We start from the raw sequence: 25,354 nt of genomic DNA on the forward strand, positions 1-25,354 counted from the left end.
ATCTATCATCTATCTGTCATCTATTATCTATCTGTTATCTATCTATATTATCTATTATCTATCTATCTATCTATTTATCTATCTATTTATCTATCTATCTATCTATCATCTATTTATCTATCTATTTATCTATCTATTTATCTATATATCTATTATCTATCTATCTATTTATCTATATATCTATCTATTATCTATCTATCTATTATCTATCTATCTATCATCTATTTATCTATCTATTATCTATCTATTTATCTATCTAGTATCTATCTATTTATCTATCTATTTATCTATATATCTATCTATCTATTATCTATCTATCTATTTATATATCTATTATCTTTCTATCTATTATCTATCTATCATCTATCTATCTATCAATATATCTATTATCTATCTATTATCTTTCTATTATCTATCTATTTATTATCTATCTATCTATCTATCATCTATTATCTATCTATCTATCTATCTATCATCTATCTATCTATCTATTATCTATCAATCATCTATCTATCTATCATCTATTATCTGTCTATCATCTATCAATCTATCTATCTATCAATCATCTATCATCTATCTATCATCTATCTATTATCTATCTATCTATCATCTATCTATCTATTATCTATCCATCTATCTATCAATCATCTATCTATCATCTATTATCTATCTATCTATCTATCTATCTATCTATCTATCTATCTATCTATCATCTATCTATCATCTATCTATCTATCTATCTATCATCTATCTATCTATCTATCTATCTATCTATCATCTATCTATCTATCTATCTATTATCTATTATCTATCAATCATCTATCTATCATCTATCTATCATCTATCTATCTATCTATCTATCTATTATCTATCAATATATATATTATCTATCTATCATCTATCTATCTATTATCTATCTATCATCTATCATCTATTATCTATCTATTATCTATCAATATATATATTATCTATCTATAATCTATCTATTATCTATCTATCATTTATCTATTTTCTATCTATCTATCTATCTTCTATTATCTATTATCTATAATATCTATCTATCTAGCTAATTATATCCATAGAAAACGGGTACAAAGACATGAGTATAATTTACTAGTGGAGTAACACGACCGCCATATTTCCGAGCATATCTTCACCATCCTAGACGCACTAAACAACTATGATAAATCCACAATTAGGATTCATATGACATTTTTGTGGTTTCTCAAAGCCAAAATTTCTGTTGCTTTTACCCACAGTAGCAGCTATGTCCCCCGATCACAGATACTGTGTATCCGCGGATGGTGTTGGTATGAGATGATTATAGGTATGACATAGAAGTATTGCATTTCCATTGCCATGTGATGTCCCAGCTTCCTCAGGTGCAATTATCTCGCCTTCTGTATTTTAGCATCTCTACGCTAACGAGGAAGTACATCGTAAACGTTTGCTCTTCCAGATAATGTAAGCTACTCGCTAATTAATTTGTCTACACACAGAACGAGCTTCAGTGGTTTTGAATTTTTATTTTTCGGTTTCATAATTGAGTCCATAACAAACATTTTTTATTGTGTACTTGGCTTAGATTCGGGAACCGTAACGAAAGTTATTTTCGGAATTCAACAATTGTCTTATTGGTGTCTTCTAAATCATTTACTGTGTAGATGAAGAAACCTATGAATCCATCCGTGATGAATCTACGATATATTACTCAGCATTTCATTACTGAAATTACTTGGTCAATCCCAATCCCGGGGTTCTCTCCAACACAACGTCCAACCTTTCCCACCAGAGAGTCATTCCAGTTTGCTAAAGACAAAGCTAATTAGGTGTGAAAGAGTGAGAGCTCCTGGTAATAATAAGTGACAGCCGACATCGCTGCCGCCGGCTGTACATCAAGGAGTCTGCATGGAGGCAACTTGTAAGGAAGAAAGGTTGGGATTGGCTTTGAAAGGAAATCTTCGAGACTAGGTGATACAAACTGTAATGAAGAGTTAATTACCCACTCATCTCAATCATAACTTAATTAACTAGAGAGCAGACAGCTTGAAACTTGACGATCCGCCGCCACAATTAACAACTGCTATCAAAATCCATGAATGAGCCTGCAGAGACTGTGTGTTTGTGTCCCATATTATATGCATTTGGTTTCCTTTGGTGGTGAAGAGGTTAACAACCCATTCTATGCTGATCAGAAACTTGCAGCTTCATTTTCAGCTGCTTCTGGTCAAGTCATTTCCTCTCCCTATAAAACCTGGCCAGACCTTCTCTTCCTTGCCAGTTAAACATTGCTTCCTAGCTCCTTGGGGACACTGTGCTGAATTGGAGATCGTTGTTGCTACTGGAGATTGTTGCGTGCTGTTTTGGGGTGTATGCTTTCCTTATTGTCCTATTCCCATTAGGTTGGTACTTTCCTATCCCTTCCTATATTCCTCTCTACCTTTGGTGAGTGTTTGTTGCTTTCTATTATCCTTGTTTTGTCTTAGTGTCTGGTTTATTTTACATTTCCGTCCCATATCTTATGGGTTGGGGGGATGGGACAGATCAGGGTTTAACAGGAGCATAGTAAGGTCGGAGACTCGGGCCTCCCTACCTTCGAGAGTATCCCCAAGACAGGGATAGTTAGGATGCAAGTTCCAGGGACAGTTTGAGGCCCCCTTTCTTACCGAAGAGCTTCACAGCGTGACTCATGCTGTCGTATAAGTTCTTTATACCTTCAGTACAAGTTCTTTATAACTTCAGTATAAGTTTTGTATAACTTCAGTATAAGTCCTTTATAACTTCAGTATAAGTCCTTTATAACTTCAGTATAAGTATATTTTAACTTTATGTCGTTTAATCACAAATTCTTTATTGAAGACAATTAAAAGCATGTATGGAAAGCAAAGTTACTAAAAAAGGAACTTAAAACATGAGGGTATATGATTTGACATGTAAAGAGTCACCACTGTTTTTAATATATTTTTTTAATAAATCAATCACATGAAAAAAGAATCGTTGTCATATACTGTATCTTATCAGAGAAATCTACTTCTATCTCCTCCATAACTATTTATTTTCAAAATTCTCAATTCATGAATAAAATCTGTATTCAGTGAAGACATATCTTTACATTAATGAGACAGGAGATTACAGGTACAAACTAATAATATTCTAGATTGTCGGGAAGAGGTGGAGGAAGAGCTCTGCCTCTAGCTCCTCTAGCTACTCCCTCCACGATCCTCCCATCTACATCGAGTCTCACGAGTTCAATGTGAGTTATATATAAGTTTAGTATAACTTCTGTGTAAGTTTAGTATAAGCTAAGTACAGTGTACAAATAGTATAATTGTGCAGCATGGATGCATGGGAAAGACCTTGGAGCAGCATTTCGAGCTGAAATATTGATCAGTAACAGGTGGATGAGTGACGGGTGTAGGCCTGGTGTTCTGAGAACCCTGCCAAATTCAGGCAACACACCTGAAGGAGACCCAACTTGGAGTCCAAACATTTTCAAACATTAGGGGCAAACAACAGGAAAAGTGGCATCAATTAACCCACAGTGGAAATTTGATAATGGCACATCAGCAGTCAGCCATGGTCCACGCATGAGGTATCAGGGTTTACGCCACCATTTACAGCTTTGAATTTAAGTTTCAATTAAGATGAGGTGGGTGAGGGATCGGTGTAGGCCTCCTCTTCTGGGAGCCCTGATACCTCATGCAACAGCTCAACCTGCTCAGCCACACTCAGGTGGCACAAATGTCAGCAAAAATATAAGGATAGTAACACAGGCAGTTGACCGAAAGTAAGTGCAGGCCTGATGGTCTGGGAGCCCTACTGCCACAGGTAATACACATGAAGGAGACCCAACTTGGAGTGCAAAGATTTAAAAAAAATATTGCCACACACCACTAAAGTGGCATCAATTTCCCCAAAGTACAAATAGTATAATAGACCTCTGACACACCTGGCAACCCACCAGATGGAGACCAAACTTGGAGTCTCCACATTTCAAAAAATTGTTTGTAACATTAGCAGCAGTAGTAACACAAGACACAGAAGCCACGACAAAAGTATCACAGACTGCAATAACGCGAGATCAATGCGTCACGCTAAAAACGACACCATTGCCTAGTCTGCCCAGTCAGCGACTGCGGTGGAAAAGTCATTTGAGATCCATGACTTTTTGATCTTGATAAAAGTTAGGCAGTCTACACTTTCAGGGGACAGGTGGATGCGCTTATCCATCAGGACACCACCAGCAGCACTGAAGACACGTTATGAGAGAACAATCGCTGCCAGGCATGACAAAACCTCTAAGGCGTGACAGGCAAGCTCAGGCCACTCTTCCATTTTTGAAGACCAAAATGCAAAAGGGTTCAAATTCCCTCTGATGGCATTGATATTGAGTTCGAGATACTCCTGCACCATCCTTTCCAGTTGTTCACAATGTGTCAGACTTGTTCTATGTTTTGTTGATGCTCGAGTTGGTCTGAAAAAAATTGTGTGAAATGACTCACGGAAATTGCTTATTCCACTTACATTGCTGCTGCTAATGTTTTTTGCGTTGACGACTCACTGTTTCTGAGAAAGGAAGTCTATAACTGTGATGCACACTGTGTGCCTCTCTGCTGTCTTGGGGAAAATTAAGATTGTCTACCAGTGTATTTTGATACTCTAGCATGCGCACATCCCTTTGCAGGGAGGGAAGCATCTGGCAAAGTTTTTTCTTGTACCGTGGATCTAATAGAGTGGCAACCGAGTAGTCAACACTATTTCTAATCCTATCAATATAGGCATCATGTTACAGATAGTGCAGCAAGAAGGCGCTCATGTGTCGGGTGCTTCCATGAGGTCCAAGTCCATGGCGTGTTGGTGGCGGGATAACACTCAAGCTTACGCCCTCCATCCCCTCCCGCCAACCACGGACAACAGAGAGGGGATCATTATCTTCTTCATCTTCTGACTGTTGCGCTCCCATCACCTCTTCCTCCTCCATTTGCTGAGATAGTGTGCTTGCAGAACAATATTAGCCCAAACGATTTTGATTATGAAATGTAGCCCGGTGCCTGCACAACAATATTAGCCCACACAATTTTGATTAGGAAATCGGGCCTAGTGCCTGCACCGCAATATTAGCCCAACATTTTTTGATTATTCATACACCCTTGAAGGCTCCAACTGTAGGACCTCATTCAAATATTGTGAACAAAGTGTAGTTGTCATCTGGTGGTGTGGACAACTTGGGTCTAATCCAGACTTTGTTTATTATTATCAGAATGAGCCTTTCAGCACTTTCTGTTGACAGGCGAATGTGCCTGACTGTTATGACTACACCCGCTGACACTAAAAACCCACTCATACAAGATGCTAGTAGAAAGGCAGCAGAACACCTCCAAGATATAGAGAGATAGCTCACGCCAGGTGTCCAACTTTGAGACACAATAGCTGAAGGTTGCAGAGGAATTAGGGAGGATGCTGATTTTGTCTGCCAGGTATTGCTTGACCATCTTTTAAAACTTTTCCCTCCTTGTCAATAATACCAGGTTGTCAAGGATTGCAACCTGGGAGGTCACACAGATCCACCCACTGTTATCTTTTTGTCACAAACAGCCCTCTGCTGCCTCCTATCATCCAATTACGCAATCAAGATTAATGGAGGAGGCTGCGGCTGTTTCCACTAGGGCCGGTTATTGGGAAACTAACAATGAACAATGACCGTATGGTATATAAACCTCCGACTCCCACGCAAGGGTTTTGTATCTATACCCCTGTTACATTAAATGCCAGCTCCACGATAACCCAAGAACTGCTCATTGCCATGACCAGTCCTTTTTTTAATGTTTACAGGCTGACTAGATGCCTGGTTTTGGTTGCATATGGCTTTCAAGTGCGATCTACAGAACAAAAAGCAAAATAATTATTAAATTTCATATTTATTCTAGAATGCTAGGAGGTGTTTATTAAAAATAGTAGATGGTGGCCCGATTCTAACGCATCGGGTATTCTAGAGTGTGTATGTAGTTTATTTATGAAGATTTAAGAATATTTCAATGAATACACAGAATTTTCCGGGTAAAATATATACATTATCAGTGAAGCGGTGTTTAAATCCCACACCAATATCACTGATTGATCACGGCCTGCCGGGCGCGAACAATCAGCGCAGCGGGGTTTAAATCTCGAGCCAATATCGCTGATTGGTCGCGCCCGGCCGGCCACGACCAATCAGCGATATTGGCTCGAGATTTTAACCCCGCTGCGCTGATTGTTCACGCCCGGCCGGACATGACCAATCAGCGAAGCGTGGTTCAAATCCTGCGCCAATTCGCAGCCGGATTGCGCCTGTCGCGACCAATCAGCGCAGCGGGGTTTAAATCCCGAGCCAATATCGCTGATTGGTCGCGCCCGGCCGGCCGCTACCAATCAGCAAAGTGTGGTTCAAATCCCGCGCCAATTCATGGCTGGACTGCGCCTTTCGCTGATTGTTCGCAGGCAGCTGGCGAGACCAATCAGCAACGCAGGATTTCAGTTACAGACAAACACAGAATTAGACAATTATATAATAGATACCCGATGCATTAGAATCGGGCCACCATCTAGTATTCATATAAACATTGGTGCTTATGTTTTAACCCATTGGACACACTGCCATTGTTTTTCTCCTGTCTTTATTTTAAGAGTCAAAACTTTATTAGTCATCTATCGCTGTATGACAGCTTGTTTTCTGCAGGATGACTTATAGTTTTCAAAGACACCATTTGTTTTACCATATGATAAACTTAAAAACGGGGAAAATTTTTATTCTCTCCTTCACAGACTGTCCTCCATGTTATTCTCTCCCTCACAGACTGTCCTCCATGTTATTCTCTCCCTCACAGACTGTCCTCCATGTTATTCTCTCCCTCACAGACTGTCCTTCATGTTATTATCTCCCTCACAGACTGCCCTTCATGTTGTTCTCGCCCTCACAGACTGACCTCCATGTTATTCTCTCCCTCACAGACTGTTCTACATGTTATTCTCTCAATCACAGACTGTCCTCCATGTTATTCTCTCCCTCACAGACTGTCCTCCATGTTATTCTTTCCCTCACAGACTGTCCTCCATGTTATTATCTACCTCACAGACTGTCCTTCATGTTATTCTCTCCCTCACACACTGTCCTCCATGTTATTCTCTCCCTCACAGACTGTCCTTCATGTTATTCTCTCCCTCACAGACTGCCCTCCATATTATTCTCTCCCTCACAGACTGCCCTCCATGTTATTCTCTCCTTCACAGCCTGTCCTCCATGTTATTCTCTCCCTCACAGGCTGTCCTCCATGTTATTCTCTCCCTCACAGACTGTCCTCCATGCTATTCTCTCCCTCTCAGACTGACCTCCATGTAATTCTCTCCCTCACAGACTGTCCTCCATGTTATTCTCTCCCTCACAGACTGTTCTCCATGTTATTCTCTCCCTCACAGACTGTCCTCCATGTTATTCTCTCCCTCTCAGACTGACCTCCATGTTATTCTCTCCCTCACACACTGTCCTCCATGTTATTCTCTCCCTCACAGCCTGTCCTCCATGTTATTCTCTCCCTCACAGACTGTCCTCCATGTTATTCTCTCCCTCACAGACTGTCCTCCATGGTATTCTCTCCCTCACAGACTGTCCTCCATGGTATTCTCTCCCTCACAGACTGTCCTCCATGTTATTCTTTCCCTCACAGACTGTCCTCCATGTTATTCTCTACCTCACAGACTGTCCTCCATGTTATTCTCTCCCTCTCAGACTGACCTCCATGTAATTCTCTCCCTCACAGACTGTCCTCCATGTTATTCTCTCCCTCACAGACTGTTCTACATGTTATTCTCTCCCTCACAGACTGTCCTCCATGTTATTCTCTCCCTCTCAGACTGACCTCCATGTTATTCTCTCCCTCACACACTGTCCTCCATGTTATTCTCTCCCTCACAGCCTGTCCTCCATGTTATTCTCTCCCTCACAGGCTGTCCTCCATGTTATTCTCTCCCTCACAGACTGTCCTCCATGTTATTCTCTCCCTCTCAGACTGACCTCCATGTTATTCTCTCCCTCACACACTGTCCTCCATGTTATTCTCTCCCTCACAGACTGCCCTTCATGTTCTTCTCGTTCTAGTATATGTATGTAGTTTATTTATGCACGCTGATTGTTCGAGGCCAGCCGGGCGCGACCAATCAGTGACGCGGGATTTCGGTTACAGACAAACAGACCCTTAGACAATTATATATATAGATACAAAAGTTTTAACAATGGGGACAAAACAATACAGCATATACAATTACATAACATAAAACAGGATTAGCAAAAGATACGTACTACACCAATCACAGAGATTATTCAGCTTAGCGAAGGAGAGCACTTTGATTGGAGACATTCAGTGAACTGGATTCATGCATACACCGATATGTATCTCGATAGAGGTACCCAGATCATAATTTGTCTTGATCTTTTATCAGCACCTGAGCTACACCCACACAACTTCCTTGATGACCTCACGTGAATTGGGTTGTGGATGTTCTTAGCCCTTCAGGATTTTATGAAATTCCCATCATTAACAATATCTTCTCTCCTGACAATCGCAGAAGATCAAAATCGCTGTCATTTTTTTTTATTGTTATTTTGCCTTTCCATAGATAGTAACCGTGATATGGCTGGTGTGAGTTGTCTGGCCACTATTGATTTGGGGCTTATAAGCAGGTGTTACAGTCATAAGAAAACATGCATATTCTTCCCCTATTAGCCTGAATCTGAAAATGTATGTCCCATCAATTTTGGATCTATCGATATTCATAATGTTCTTTCGGAGACACCAAGTCTGGGGGAACAATAGCTAAGATGTTAAATATTCACTTCATTTCATTTCAAAACTTAAAATGCCTTTCCTGTCCTAATTACCTGTCCAATCTGTCTCAAGCACAATATACATCATCATTGGCACTGCATGGTCCATTGCTTCAAAAAGGAGCTGCCTGCATTTTAATTAAGATTGTCACTTCCCAACTGTGCCTAACTTCCAACTTCTTTATGTCCATTTTTCCAGTCTATTTTTAAAAGACTTAGAATGTCATCTCTTTTCCCCTACTCGAAATCTGTGTGAGAGGGGAGGAGGGAGGGGGTGAATGCCCCCATCGCTAGTGGCTTCAGAGATCTTAATATTTTCTATGACAACTTTGAAACCAAATAGCTGAAGGTCACAAATGAATTAGGGAATATGCTGGTTTTGTTGTCCAGGCAGTATTTGACCATCTTTAAAAAGTTTTCCTTCCTTGTCAAAAATAACCGGTCATTTGGGCAAAGATGCTAGGAGGGTGTAATGAAATTCACCTCCTCCTCCTGTCCAATGACTGATTTCGCCTCTATATACAGTAGATACATAGAAACGGTTTGTACCAATGGGTTCAGGATGAGTTTGGTTTGAGTTCAGGGTAGTTGTGCATACTTACAGTATTTTACGTGTTTAGTTTGAGTCCTGTATTATTTTCTATGAGTTCAGTATAAATTGTATATGAAACCTCTGTGAGTTCTGTTAGGTTCAGTAGACTCCATGTATTCAGGATGACGTCTATGTGAGGTCAGTATCAGTCCTGTTAAGTTCTTATGTTCTCTACGTGTTCTGTATAAGTTCTCTATAAGGCTGGTTTCACATTTGCGTTTTTTGCCGCTGCGTTTTAACGCATATAAACGCATGCGGTTTTTTTCCCCTATATTTAACATTAAAAACGCATGCGTTTTTTTTGTACGCGTTTGACGGCGCGTGCGTTTTTTCGATGCTTGCGTTTTGGTGCAGAAATGCAACATGTAGTAATTTCTAGAGGCGTTTTTTTTGCCGGAAAAAAACGCATGCGTCAAAAAAACGTATTGCTGTGTATGTAAACGCATGCGGTTTTTAGCACATGCGTTTTGTTGCGTTTTTGAACGCATGCGTTTCAATAGAGAAAAACAAGTCTAGACACTGATAAGCCACCCCCCACCATCAAGGTGATAAAGGGATCCAAACCCTAACCCTATCCCTAACCCTAACCCTATCCCTAACCCTATCCCTAACCCTAACCCTAACCCTAACCCTATCCCTAACCCTAACCCTATCCCTAACCCTATCCCTAACCCTAACCCTAGCCCTAACCCTAGCCCTAACCCTAACCCTATCCCTAACCCTATCCCTAACCCTATCCCTAACCCTAACCCTATCCCTAACCCTATCCCTAACCCTATCCCTAACCCTAACCCTATCCCTAACCCTAGCCCTAACCCTAACCCTATCCCTAACCCTATCCCTAACCCTAATGGGAAAATGGAAATAAATACATATTTTACATTTTTTACTTTTTTCCGTAACTAAAAGTTGATGAAGTGGGTTTGATTTCTATTTATAAGGGGTTTTCTAGTGGATTTTTATGATTGGCAGCTGTCACACACTGAAAGACGCTTTTTATTCCGATGTTTGTGAAGCAGAATGAACAAAAACCAGCTTGTGAAATTTCTCATCATGCGTACCAAAAGCGCAAACGCAGGAAAAAACGCATGTAAACACGTACAAACGCGGCGTTGTTTTAACCCCTTCCCGACCCATGACGCCACGTAGGCGTCATGAAAGTCGGTGCCATTCCGACCCATGACGCCTATGCGGCGTCATGGAAAGATCGCGTCCCTGCAGGCCGGGTGAAAGGGTTAACTCCCATTTCACCCGATCTGCAGGGACAGGGGGAGTGGTAGTTTAGCCCAGGGGGGGTGGCTTCACCCCCTCGGGGCTACGATCGCTCTGATTGGCTGTTGAAAGTGAAACTGCCAATCAGAGCGATTTGTAATATTTCACCCATTATAACGGGTGAAATATTACAATCCAGCCATGGCCGATGCTGAAATATCATCGGCCATGGCTGGAAATACTAGTGTGCCCCCACCCCACCCCTCTGATCGCCCCCCCACCCCCCCCGATCTGGCCGGTACACTGCTCCGGCTCCCCTCCGTCCAGTGCTCCGCTCCCCCCCGTGCTCGTGTCCGCTCACCCCCGTGCTCCAATCACCCCCCCGTGCTCCAATCACCCCCCCTGCACTCCGATCCACCCCCCCCCGTGCTCCGTTCCACCCCCCCGTGCTCCATTCCAGCCCCCCCGTGCTCCGTTCCACGCCCCCCGCGCTCCGTTCCACCCCTCCCGCGCTCCGATTCCCCCCCCGTGCTCCGACCCCCCCCCCCCGTGGTCCCCCCCCACCCTATCATACTTACCGATCCAGCCGTGGTCCCGTCCGTCTTCTCCCGGGCGCCGCCATCTTCCAAAATGGCGGGCGCATGCGCAGTGCGCCCGCCGAATCTGCCGGCCGGCAGATTCGTTCCAAAGTGCATTTTGATCACTGAGATATAATCTATCTCAGTGATCAAAATAAAAAAAATAATAAATGACCCCCCCCCCCCCCCTTTGTCACCCCCATAGGTAGGGACAATAAAAAAATAAAGAAATTTTTTTTTTCCCACTAATGTTAGAATAGGGTTAGGGTTAGGGGTAGGGTTAGGGTTAGGGGTAGGGTTAGGGTTAGGGGTAGGGGTAGGGTTAGGGGTAGGGCTAGGGGTAGGGTTAGGGGTAGGGCTAGGGGTAGGGTTAGGGTTAGGGTTAGGGGTAGGGTTAGGGCTAGGGTTAGGGCTAGGGTTAGGAATGTGCACACGTATTCTGGTCCTCTGCGGATTTTTCTGCTGCGGATTTGATAAATCCGCAGTGCTAAACCGCTGCGGATTTATGGCGGATTTACTGCGTTTATTTCTGCGCATTTCACTGCGGTTTTACAATTGCGATTTTCTATTGGAGCAGTTGTAAAACCGCTGCGGAATCCGCACAAAGAAGTGACATGCTGCGGAATGTAAACCGCTGCGTTTCCGTGCAGTTTTTCCGCAGCATGTGTACAGCAATTTTTGTTTCCCATAGGTTTACATTGAACTGTACACTCATGGGAAACTGCTGCGGATCCGCAGCGTTTTCCGCAGCGTGTGCACATACCTTTAGAATTAGGCTATGTGCACACGGTGCGGATTTGGCTGCGGATTCGCAGCAGTGTTCCATCAGGTTTACAGTACCATGTAAACATATGAAAAACCAAATCCGCTGTGCCCATGGTGCGGAAAATACCGCGCGGGAACGCTGCGTTGTATTTTCCGCAGCATGTCAGTTCTTTGTGCGGATTCCGCAGCGTTTTACACCTGTTCCTCAATAGGAATCCGCAGGTGAAATCCGCACAAAAAACACTGGAAATCCGCGGAAAATCCGCAGGTAAAACACAGTGCCTTTTACCCGCATTTTTTTCAAAAATGGTGCGGAAATATCTCACACGAATCCGCAACGTGGGCACATAGCCTTAGGGTTAGGGTTGGAATTAGGGTTGTGGTTATGGTTAGGGGTGTGTTGGGGTTAGTGTTGTGGTTAGGGGTGTGTTGGGGTTAGGGTTGTGGTTAGGGGTGTGTTGCGGTTAGGGTTGTGATTAGGATTATGGCTACAGTTGGGATTAGGGTTAGGGGTGTGTTGGGGTTAGTGTTGGAGTTAGAATTGAGGGGTTACCACTGTTTAGGCACATCAGGGGTCTCCAAACGCAACATGGCGCCACCATTGATTCCAGCCAATCTCGTATTCAAAAAGTCAAATGGTGCTCCCTCACTTCCGAGCCCTGACGTGTGCCCAAACAGTGGTTTACCCCCACATATGGGGTACCAGCATACTCAGGACAAACTGCGCAACAATTACTGGGGTCCAATTTCTCCTGTTACCCTTGTGAATCTAAAAAAATGCTTGCTAAAACATAATTTTTGAGGAAAGAAAAATGATTTTTTATTTTCACGGCTCTGCGTTGTAAACGTCTGTGAAGCACTTGGGGGTTCAAAGTGCTCACCACATATCTAGATAAGTTCCTTGGGGGGTCTAGTTTCTAAAATGGGGTCACTTGTGGGGGGTTTCTACTGTTTAGGCACACCAGGGGCTCTGCAAACGCAACGTGACACCCGCAGACCATTCCATCAAAGTCTGCATTTCAAAAGTCACTACTTCCCTTCTGAGCCCCGACGTGTGCCCAAACAGTGGTTTACCCCCACATATGGGGTATCAGCGTACTCAGGAGAAACTGGACAACAACTTTTGGGGTCCAATTTCTCCTGTAACCCTTGGGAAAATAAAAAATTCTGGGCTAAAAAATTATTTTTGAGGAAAGAAAACGTATTTATTATTTTCACGGCTCTGCATTATAAACTTCTATGAAGCACTTGGGGGTTCAAAGTGCTCACCACACATCTAGATAAGTTCCTTTCAGGGTCTAGTTTCCAAAATGGGGTCACTTGTGGGGGGTTTCTACTGTTTAGGCACATCAGGGGCTCTGCAAACGCAACGTGACGCCCGCAGAGCATTCCATCAAAGTCTGCATTTCAAAACGTCACTACTTCAATTCCAAGCCCCGGCATGTGCCCAAACAGTAGTTTACCCCCACTTATGGGGTATCACCGTACTCAGGAGAAACTGGACAACAAATATTGGGGTCAAATTTCTCCTGTTACCCTTGGGAAAATTAAAAAATTCTGGGCTAAATAATTATTTTTGAGGAAAGAAAACGTATTTATTATTTTCACGGCTCTGCATTATAAACTTCTATGAAGCACTTGGGGGTTCAAAGTGCTCACCACACATCTAGATAAGTTCCTTTGGGGGTCTAGTTTCCAAAATGGGGTCACTTGTGGGGGGTTTCTACTGTTAAGCCACATCAGGGGCTCTGCAAACGCAACGTGACGCCCACAGAGCATTCCATCAAAGTCTGCATTTCAAAACGTCACTACTTCACTTCCGAGCCCCGGCATGTGCCCAAACAGTGATTTACCCCCACATATGGGGTATCAGCGTACTCAGGAGAAACTGGACAACAACTTTTGGGGTCAAATTTCTCCTGTTACCCTTGGGAAAATAAAAAATTGCAGGCTAAAAGATCATTTTTGAGAAAATAATTTTTTTTTTTATTTTCATGGCTCTGCGTTATAAACTTCTGTGAAGCACTTGGGGGTTCAAAGTCCTCACCACACATCTAGATTAGTTCCTTTGGGGGTCTAGTTTCTAAAATGGTGTCATTTCTGGGGGATCTCCAATGTTTAGGCACACAGGGGCTCTCCAAACGTGACATGGTGTCCGCTAATGATTGGAGCTAATTTTCCATTTAAAAAGCCAAATGGCGTGCCATCCCTTCCGAGCCCTGCCGTGCGCCCAAACAGTGGTTTACCCCCACATATGGGGTATCAGCGTACTCAGGACAAACTGGACAACAATATTTGGGGTCCAATTTCTCCTATTATCCTTGGCAAAATAGGAAATTCCAGGCTAAAAAATCATTTTTGAGGAAAGAAAAATTATTTTTTATTTTCATGGCTCTGCGTTATAAACTTCTGTGAAGCACCTGGGGGTTTAAAGTGCTCAATATGCATCTAGATAAGTTCCTTGGGGGGTCTAGTTTCCAAAATGGGGTCACTTGTGGGGGAGCTCCAATGTTTAGGCACACAGGGGCTCTCCAAACGCGACATGGTGTCCGCTAACAATTGGAGCTAATTTTCCATTCAAAAAGTCAAATGGCGCGCCTTCTCTTCCGAGCCCTGCCGAGTGCCCAAACAGTGGTTTACCCCCACATATGAGGTATCGGCGTACTCGGGAGAAATTGCCCAACAAATTTTATGATCCATTTTATCCTACTGCCCATGTGAAAATGAAAAAATTGAGGCGAAAAGAATTTTTTTGTGAAAAAAAATTACTTTTTCATTTTTACAGATCAATTTGTGAAGCACCTGAGGGTTTAAAGTGCTCACTAGGCATCTAAATTAGTTCCTTGGGGGGGTCTAGTTTCCAAAATGGGGTCACTTGTGGGGGAGCGCCAATGTTTAGGCACACAGGAGCTATCCAAAGGCGACATGGTGTCCGCTAACGATGGAAATAATTTTTCATTCAAAAAGTCAAATGGCGCTCCTTCCCTTCCGAGCCTTACCATGTGCCCAAACAGTGGTTTACCTCCACATGTGAGGTATTGGTGTACTCAGGAGAAATTGCCCAACACATTTTAGGATCCATTTTATCCTGTTGCCCATGTGAAAATGAAAAAATTGAGGCTAAAAGAATTTTTTTGTGAAAAAAAAGTACTTTTTCATTTTTACGGATCAATTTGTGAAGCACCTGGGGGTTCAAAGTGCTCACTATGCATCTAGATAAGTTCCTTGGGGCGTCTAGTTTCCAAAATGGGGTCACTTGTGGGGGAGCTCCAATTTTTAGGCACACTGGGGCTCTCCAAACGTGACATGGTGTCCGCTAAAGAGTGGAGCCAATTTTTGATTCAAAAAGTCAAATGGCACTCCTTCCCTTCCAAGCCCTGCCGTGCGCCAAAACAGTGGTTTACCCCCACATATGAGGTATCAGCGTACTCAGGACAAATTGGACAACAACGTTCGTGGTTCAGTTTCTCCTTTTACCATTGGGAAAATAAAAAAATTGTTGCTAAAAGATAATTTTTGTGACTAAAAAGTTAAATGTTCATTTTTTCCTTCCATGTTGCTTCTGCTGCTGTGAAGCACCTGAAGGGTTAATAAACTTCTTGAATGTGGTTTTGAGTACCTTGAGGGGTGCAGTTTTTAGAATGGTGTCACTTTTGGGTATTTTCAGCCATATAGACCCCTCAAACTGACTTCAAATGTGAGGTGGTCCCTAAAAAAAATGGTTTTGTAAATTTTGTTGTAAAAATGACAAATCGCTGGTCGAATTTTAACCCTTATAACTTCCTAACAAAAAAAAATTTTGTTTCCAAAATTGTGCTGATGTAAAGTAAACATGTGGGAAATGTTATTTATTAACTATTTTGTGTCACATATCTCTCTGGTTTAACAGAATAAAAATTCAAAATGTGAAAATTGCGAAATTTTCAAAATTTTCGCCAAATTTCCGTGTTTATCACAAATAAATGCAGAATTTATTGACCTAAATTTACCACTAACATGAAGCCCAATATGTCACGAAAAAACAATCTCAGAACCGCTAGGATCCGTTGAAGCGTTCCTGAGTTATTACCTCATAAAGGGACACTGGTCAGAATTGCAAAAAACGGCAAGGTCTTTAAGGTCAAAATAGGCTGGGTCATGAAGGGGTTAACCGCATGCGACAACACATGCGTCTAAAAAACGCAGCGTTTGTACGTGTTTACATGCGTTTTTTTCACCACTTGCGGATGCGTTTAAAACGCTGCGTTTTTAAACGCAAATGTGAAACCAGCCTAAGTTTTTCCGCATTCTGTTCCGTTCTTTATGAAATCTCTGAGTTCTAGACTTCAGAATACATTTTGTATACTTTTTAATGAGTTCAGTGTACGAGCTCCTGTTCTTTGGAGACTGATGAAGATTCCCCTCGGACCTGCACAGAAAGACATGACAATCTGTGATCTCGGAAGTGTCTCGTATTTGCGATGTAGAGCAAACATTGTATAACTCATCTGTTCTGAGTTTTCCTTCTCTCCAGATCTTCATTTACAGGTTTAATGTGTGACAGGAAATTAAATGGATTAAATGGAGGTTTTACTTAATGACGTCAAGTGTTTCCTTTTCATTAAATAAAGCTTTTCGTGGTGACCCTATAATAGCAGGAAGACTCGGGGAGCAAGGACTGGACATGATGGCGTAAAGGTTCTAAAATAAAAATTTCCTAGCAAATATCACAAACTATTTCTCTCACAGGTGCAAAATCCCAAACAAGGTCTCAACCTTCCATGTGCCACTTATAATAATGGTGGTGATGTCATACAGTGATGGGGCAGGCTTATTTTGGGAGGAGTGGTGATGTCATACAGTGATGGGGCAGGCTTATTTTGGGAGGGGTGGTGGTGCCATACAGTGATGGGGCAGGCTTATTTTGGGAGGGGTGGTGATGTCATACAGTGATGGGGCAGGCTTATTTTGGGAGGGGTGGTGATGTCATACAGTGATGGGGCAGGCTTATTTTGGGAGGGGTGGTGATGTCATACAGTGATGGGGCAGGCTTATTTTGGGAGGGGTGGTGATGTCATACAGTGATGGGGCAGGATTATTTTGGGAGGGTGGTGATGTCATACAGTGATGGGGCAGGCTTATTTTGGGAGGGGTGGTGATGTCATACAGTGATGGGGCAGGCTTATTTTGGGGTGGTGATGTCATATAGTGATGGGGCAGGCTTATTTTGGGAGGGGTGGTGATGTCATACAGTGATGGGGCAGGATTATTTTGGGAGGGTGGTGATGTCATACAGTGATGGGGCAGGCTTATTTTGGGAGGGTGGTGATGTCATACAGTGATGGGGCAGGCTTATTTTGGGAGGGGTGGTGATGTCATACAGTGATGGGGCAGGCTTATTTTGGGGTGGTGATGTCATACAGTGATGGGGCAGGCTTATTTGGGGGGGTGATGTCATACAGTGATAAGGCAGGCTTATTTTGGGAAGGATGGTGATGTCATACAGTGATGGGGCAGGCTTATTTTGGGAGGGGTGGTGATGTCATACAGTGATGGGGCAGGCTTATTTGGGGGGGTGATGTCATATAGTGATGGGGCAGGCTTATTTTGGGAGGGGTGGTGATGTCATACAGTGATGGGGCAGGCTTATTTGGGGGGGTGATGTCATACAGTGATAAGGCAGGCTTATTTTGGGAAGGATGGTGATGTCATACAGTGATGGGGCAGGCTTATTTGGGGGGCTGATGTTATACAGTGATAAGGCAGGCTTATTTTGGGAAGGATGGTGATGTCATACAGTGATGGGGCAGGCTTATTTGGGGGGGTGATGTCATATAGTGATGGGGCAGGCTTATTTTGGGAGGGGTGGTGATGTCATACAGTGATGGGGCAGGCTTATTTTGGGAAGGATGGTGATGTCATACAGTGATGGGGCAGGCTTATTTGGGGGGGTGATGTCATACAGTGATGGGGCAGGCTTATTTCGGGAGGGGTGGTGATGTCATACAGTGATGGGGCAGGCTTATTTTGGGAAGGATGGTGATGTCATACAGTGATGTGGCAGGGTTATTTGGGGGGGTGATGTCATACAGTGATAAGGCAGGCTTATTTTGGGAAGGATGGTGATGTCATACAGTGATGGGGCAGGCTTATTTGGGGGGGTGATGTCATACAGTGATGGGGCAGGCTTATTTCGGGAGGGGTGGTGATGTCATACAGTGATGGGGCAGGCTTATTTTGGGAGGAGTGGTGATGTCATACACTGATGGGGCAGGCTTATTTTGCGGGGGTGATGTCATACAGTGATGGGGCAGGCTTATTTTGGGAGGGTGGTGATGTCATACAGTGATGGGGCAGGCTTATTTTGGGAGGGGTGGTGATGTCATACAGTGATGGGCAGGCTTATTTTGGGAGGAATGGTGATGTCATACAGTGATGGGGCAGGCTTATTTTGGGAGGAGTGGTGATGTCATACACTGATGGGGCAGGCTTATTTTGCGGGGGTGATGTCATACAGTGATGGGGCAGGCTTATTTTGGAAGGAATGGTGATGTCATACAGTGATGGGGCAGGCTTATTTTGGGAGGAGTGGTGATGTCATACACTGATGGGGCAGGCTTATTTTGGGGTGGTGGTGATGTCATACAGTGATGGGGCAGGCTTATTTTGGGAGGAGTGGTGATGTCATACAGTGATGGGGCAGGCTTATTTTGGGAGGGGTGGTGGTGCCATACAGTGATGGGGCAGGCTTATTTTGGGAGGGGTGGTGATGTCATACAGTGATGGGGCAGGCTTATTTTGGGAGGGGTGGTGATGTCATACAGTGATGGGGCAGGCTTATTTTGGGAGGAGTGGTGATGTCATACAGTGATGGGGCAGGCTTATTTTGGGAGGGGTGGTGATGCCATACAGTGATGGGGCAGGCTTATTTTGGGAGGGGTGGTGATGTCATACAGTGATGGGGCAGGCTTATTTTGGGAGGGGTGGTGATATCATACAGTGATGGGGCAGGCTTATTCTGGGAGGAGTGGTGGTGTCATACAGTGATGGGGAAGGCTTATTTTGGGAGGGTGGTGATGTCATACAGTGATGGGGCAGGCTTATTTTGGGAGGGATGGTGATGTCATACAGTGATGGGCAGGCTTATTTGGGGGGGGTGATGTTATACAGTGATGGGGCAGGCTTTTTTGGGAGGGGTGGTGATGTCATACAGTGATGGGGCAGGCTTTTTTGGGGGGGTGATGTCATACAGTGATGAGGCAGGCTTATTTTGGGGGGGTGATGTCATACAGTGATGGGGCAGGCTTTTTTTGCGAGGGGTGGTGATGTCATACAGTGATGGGGCAGGCTTTTTTGGGGAGTGATGTCATACAGTGATGAGGCAGGCTTATTTTGGGGGGGTGATGTCATAAAGTGATGGGGCAGGCTTATTTTGGGAGGGGGGGTGATGTCATACAGTGATGGGCAGGCTTGATATGGGATAAGGCCGAGCTGTTTGCAGAGTGCTGCTGTTATCATGGATTGGGACAGCAGGATTATTTTGGGAAGGCTGGTAATGCCATAGAGTGAAAATTTTGCATTCGTTCTGCCATGAAATCCGTGTGCAGTCCAGGCGAGATCGGTCACATGGCCAAATTATAAAAACCGAATGAGAGATAAAATGGACCATAATAAGGAATAATCACACGTTAAGTGACTGAATTCATTATTTGCCGCTGTTGAGATTTATATTGTGCCATAAAAGACGAGGAGGAAGAGGATTGTCATGAAGCTGAACCCGGACTGATAATGGATCTATGTAAATCTTACTTTTATTAACAGACAAGTACGCACGGCCGAGTAATCAGCTCCGAGCCTTGTAGATTATTATACAAAGGTTTTGTCATAATTGTCCACGATGTGAAGTATCATAAACTTCCTGTATAATCATAGCACATATTATAACAGTCTGCTCTGGATGTTTCGGAAGATCATGTAATTACTTTTTTTCCAAGTAACTGAATTTAAACTTGAATAGTGTCACTCTTGTCAACTGGTTGTTTGCAGTATTGTTTTTACAATTTTTGGAGGATCTCTATATTATATTCTTGATTTTGTACTGATCAATACATCCTGTATTATACTCCAGAGCTGCACTCACTATTCTGCTGGAGCAGTCACTGTGTACATACATTACATTACTGATCCTGAGTTACATCCTGTATTATACTCCAGAGCTGCACTCACTATTCTGCTGGTGCAGTCACTGTGTACAGTACATACATTACATTACTGATCCTGAGTTACATCCTGTATTATTCTCCAGAGCTGCTCTCACTATTCTGCTGGTGCAGTCACTGTGTACATACATTACATTACTGATCCTGAGTTACCTCCTGTATTATACCCCAGAGCTGCACTCACTATTCTGCTGGTGCAGTCACTGTGTACATACATTACATTACTGATCCTGAGTTACCTCCTGTATTATACTCCAGAGCTGCACTCACTATTCTGCTGGTGCAATCACTGTGTACATACATTACATTACTGATCCTGAGTTACATCCTGTATTATTCTCCAGAGCTGCACTCACTATTCTGCTGGTGCAGTCACAGTGTACTTACATTACATTACTGATCCTGAGTTACATCCTGTATTATACCCCAGAGCTGCACTCACTATTCTGCTGGTGCAGTCACTCTGTACATACATTACATTACTGATCCTGAGTTACATCCTGTATTATACTCCAGAGCTGCACTCACTATTCTGCTGGTGCAGTCACTGTGTACACACATTACATTACTGATCCTGAGTTACATCCTGTATTATACCCCAGAGCTGCACTCACTATTCTGCTGGTGCAGTCACTGTGTACATAGATTACATTACTGATCCTGAGTTACATCCTGTTATTATACTCCAGAGCTGCACTCACTATTCTGCTGGTGCAGTCACTGTGTACAAACATTACATTACTGATCCTGAGTCACATCCTGTATTGTACTCCAGAGCTGCACTCACTATTCTGCTGGTGCAGTCACTGTGTACATACATTACATTGCTGATCCTGAGTTACATCCTGTATTATACCCCAGAGCTGCACTCACTATTCTGCTGGTGCAGTCACTGTGTACATACATTACATTACTGATCCTGAGTTACATCCTGTATTATACTCCAGAGCTGCACTCACTATTCTGCTGGTGCAGTCACTGTGTACATACATTACATTACTGATCCTGAGTTACATCCTGTATTATACTCCAGAGCTGCACTCACTATTCTGCTGGTGCAGTCACTGTGTACATACATTACATTACTGATCCTGAGTTATATCCTGTATTATACTCCAGAGCTGCACTCACTATTCTGCTGGTGCAGTCACTGTGTACAAACATTACATTACTGATCCTGAGTCACATCCTGTATTATACTCCAGAGCTGCACTCACTATTCTGCTGGTGCAGTCACTGTGTACATACATTACATTACTGATCCTGAGTTACATCCTATAATATACTGCAGAGCTGCACTCACTATTCTGCTCTTGGTAAGCAGGTTTTTTGATAGATTCCTCACTGAGAGCTTCTCTAAGTCCCTGAAATACAAGGGAATATTTCATCCAGAAGATCCATTTTTCATTAGATTCTCCAGCAGAGATAATTGTCTTGCGTAAAGTATCATTTCTCGGAGTTTAGTGGAATTTCCCATGCAGCTGAAATGTCTCATGAGTGAAGATGAGAATGTATTGAGTTGTGTCCAGAGAGTGGGAGAACTACAGACTTCACATTGATGGATTCTCCTAAGGCTAGCCCCTCAGTGATATATGCACTGTTTGAGGCAACTGATCCCCGCACACCCTAGTATCACTATGTGACGCCCGCAGAAAGCATCGATATCACTCATGATACACAAATCCGCTCACCCCCTAGGTTATACCTACCTCTGCGGATCCATTGGGCAGCCTCTTTGGACAGCAGTTTGGGAGTTGACTTGTTGCCTTTTCCCCCAAAAAATTGAAGAACTTTTCTGTGGAAGGATTTCATGAAATATTCAAAAAAAAAAAATTGTTCATTTTTATTATTATTTTATTATTTTTTGTGACTTTTTTCTTCTTTTCTGCTTAGGAGAGTAATGCAGATGCACCGCTCTGCATTGATGATCTCAGTCCGGTCTAGCACAGTGATGTTGGCCATTGTTCAGACTGAGTCATTTTTGGGGGTTTTTTTTTGCCGATAAGAGATTAAGGTTGGATGGAGAATTACAATGTATCCATACATCACTCGTTATCAGTTTATTGAAGCCGTTTCCGACCTGTCCCATGAGGCAACGCTTACTCTACGAGGAGAATTACCGAACACCCTGGTGGAACTGATAAGCCTTGTGTGCCTGACAACCAACGTCACCATGATGAGATCTGCCAGATAAGATCTGATTTTGAGAAAATGGGTTTTATCCTTCCTTATTTGCAGAGTTAAAAAGGAAAATCCTACAGAAATGAGTAATTGGACGCTTGGGAAATCAATGTGTCGGAAGAAAATGAAGATCGGCAGCTGCCCGTAGTGATAAAATAATGAGTGACAATTTCCAGGAGCTTTTCGGGAAACCTCCTGGCTCTGAGAACAGGTGGAAGATGTCAAGCATCTCTCACGAGTTTCCTTCTCCTAGACCATGATCCTTGGAATTCGTTCCTCCAGGTGATTTTTCTTACAGGTGTTGTCCACTATGGATGACCCCAATCCAATGACCCCCAACTCTTTGGAGGGTTCAAAACTGATTGTGTTAAAGAATTCCTTCTAATTATTAGATGGTGGTCTCCAAAAAGAGGGGAGAGACCTTTATTAACTTTTTCTACCAGTAACGAGTCGTGAAGGTACTTTTGAAGGATCTCCATGCCATTCGAGAGTCATTATCAAGAACCGTAGTCGTGCATGCTCCATCCCATTTTCGCACTGACCACTTGCTCAAAGCAGCGAAGTTCTCAAGGTGAGGTTGATCATCCAGCAACAATGAGGCTGATATATCTTGTGTGAGACCTGGGAGTGTGCACGAAGGCTCAGTCGACCTCAAAAGCAGAGGTCATTCTATCAGATTGGATTTAGCGTTCCAGCCTAAACAAGTCATCACCTTTGAAAGAATAGGTGATAATCAGAGATTTTTAAAAATTAAAATTGCTGGCTTAGAAAAAAAATTTCTGCAAGAATTTGATTTTCGGAAATCACAAGATCTAATCCACTTAGCCGATGAATCTGGAGATGGAATACAACTATGTCATACTTAAGACTAGATTGTGCTGCACAGGGAACTGCTGATCTCCGATGACCCTCGGATCCATTAATCTACTAATCACCTGGCACGATTGATCTCATCCCTTTAAGAACTTATTTGGATCTGCAGAAGTCAAATGGCTCCGTGGTCTTGGAAAAGAGTGCGGGGGGGGGGGGAAGAAATTCCAAACTCATCGGTATTTGGTAGTGAAAATTTGTACTTTAACATGCATTTATATGGCATGGAAAGTAAAGCAGAAAAGGGTGGACATAGGGTAGGGTTAAGAGTAGTGCTGAGCGAATATACTCGCTCCTGTTTTCCCAAGCACGCTCGGGTGGTCTCCAAGTATTTATGACAGCTCGGAAATTTAGTTTTACTTCCAGAGCTGAATGTCTTGCGGCTACTAGACAGCTGGATTACATGTGGGGATTCCCTAGCAACCAGGCAACCCCCACATGTACTCAGGCAGGGTAGTAGCTGTAAATCATTCAGCTGAGGCGATGAAAACTAGATCTCCGAACACTAACAAATACTCGGAGATCACCCGAGCGTGCTCGGGAACACCCGAGCAAGGAGTACACTTGCTCATCACTAGCTAGGAGTTTAAATATTGCATAAAAGGTGCCAAAAAGGTGTTAAAGCATAGCTGCCTCTTGTTCGAAAAACAAGTTAAATACACTATAAAAATACCCTGAGTTCCCCTGATTCTGACGCTCTTTTCCATTTTGAGCTGCGTCGCTCCATTGCAGAGATATTCAAATTTGTTACTTTGGGGGCACAATATGTGAAATCTCTGCTTGTCGCATAACTAAACGTTGCTTCTTCTCTGGGGGAGTGCACTTTTCATAAATTCCTCCTAATGCTGCCAATCACGCCTGAGCAGCTGATCTAGCAGGCTCAGAATGTCATAACACTGTGATTGGCAGCATCCGGGAGGGAGTTATGAAAGTGCGTCCCCCCAGAGAAGAGTCTGAAGAAATGCTCAATTGCATTATGGGCAAAAATTTCACATACTGCACGCTGAAAGCAAGAAATGTGAATATCTCTGTAATGGAGCGACGTAGCACAAAACAGAAAAAAGTGTCAGAATCAGGAAAGCTTGGGGATTTTTTTTGAGCAAGTGACAGGTTCACTTTAAGTAATTCTCTTTTGTGTAGTATAAATTATGAAACAGATTGCAAAATAACATATTCCACTCAAAATATTCAAAAAACCTGCATAGAAACATTTATAAAAAGATGATCGTAACCTTATCATGCATTGATCTAGTGCTGGGAGGCTGTTCGGTTATCGGAAGTGAGATTGGCGCACGCACATAGACGGATTGTCCGCAGATTTTGGAGTGTTTACTCACACCCCTTTTTTCTTTATTCATCACTGATGACAAAGATTTGTATCAATTTCATTTCTCTTTTGCTTATATGCTAAAGTAACAGTAAATCTATAAATTCAAGCAGTTCGTGATCCTGGTCTTCAACTGTTGTCAGAGCAGTGGGGAGGACTCGTGCTGCAGGCAGTTGCATGACGGCCAGACATACAGAGTCCAGTGGCCGCTCTCTACAGCAGCCATGTGCTGATACATTGGTGTCAGTGGAATCTCCTCCGATGTGTAGACAGGTCACGAGAGGTTATTATATGTGACACAGGAGGCAGCCAGAATGGAGATACTGTGGTGATGAGTTTTGTTATGATTCATATCTGAGATCTGCAGCTGTTTTGTTACCGGAGGTTTTGGACTGATAAATGGTCCCATTACTCACCAGCTGTGCGAGTAATTTGCCTGAAAACTGTAATAATTCAGCTTGATTGCTTGCATACATCATGGTAACGTCTGTTGCATACAGTAACGGATTTATTAATTGATTTTTCATCACTGGGGTGGAAGAAACGGAAACAATGTCATATATCCTCCAAACAGGCATGTAATAATATACAAGAATCTCCCAGGTTATACCAGCTGTACATATATAATTATATACAGGAGATGCCCAGGTTATACCGGCTGTACATATATAATTATATACAGGAGATGCCCAGGTTATACCAGCTGTACATATATAATTATATACAGGAGATGCCCAGGTTATACCAGCGGTACATATAAAACTATATACAGGA

General features: G+C 43.1%; 1 protein-coding gene across 2 annotated transcripts in view; it reads left to right on the forward strand.

The window, feature by feature from the left end:
• PNOC (prepronociceptin) overlaps nucleotides 1-25,354 on the forward strand; it is a 148,454-nt gene that overhangs the window by 33,117 nt on the left and 89,983 nt on the right. The gene's annotated exons all lie outside the window — the stretch shown is intronic.

This window comes from Ranitomeya imitator, chromosome 5 (assembly GCF_032444005.1).
Source record: "Ranitomeya imitator isolate aRanImi1 chromosome 5, aRanImi1.pri, whole genome shotgun sequence".
Taxonomy (NCBI): Eukaryota; Metazoa; Chordata; class Amphibia; order Anura; family Dendrobatidae; genus Ranitomeya; species Ranitomeya imitator.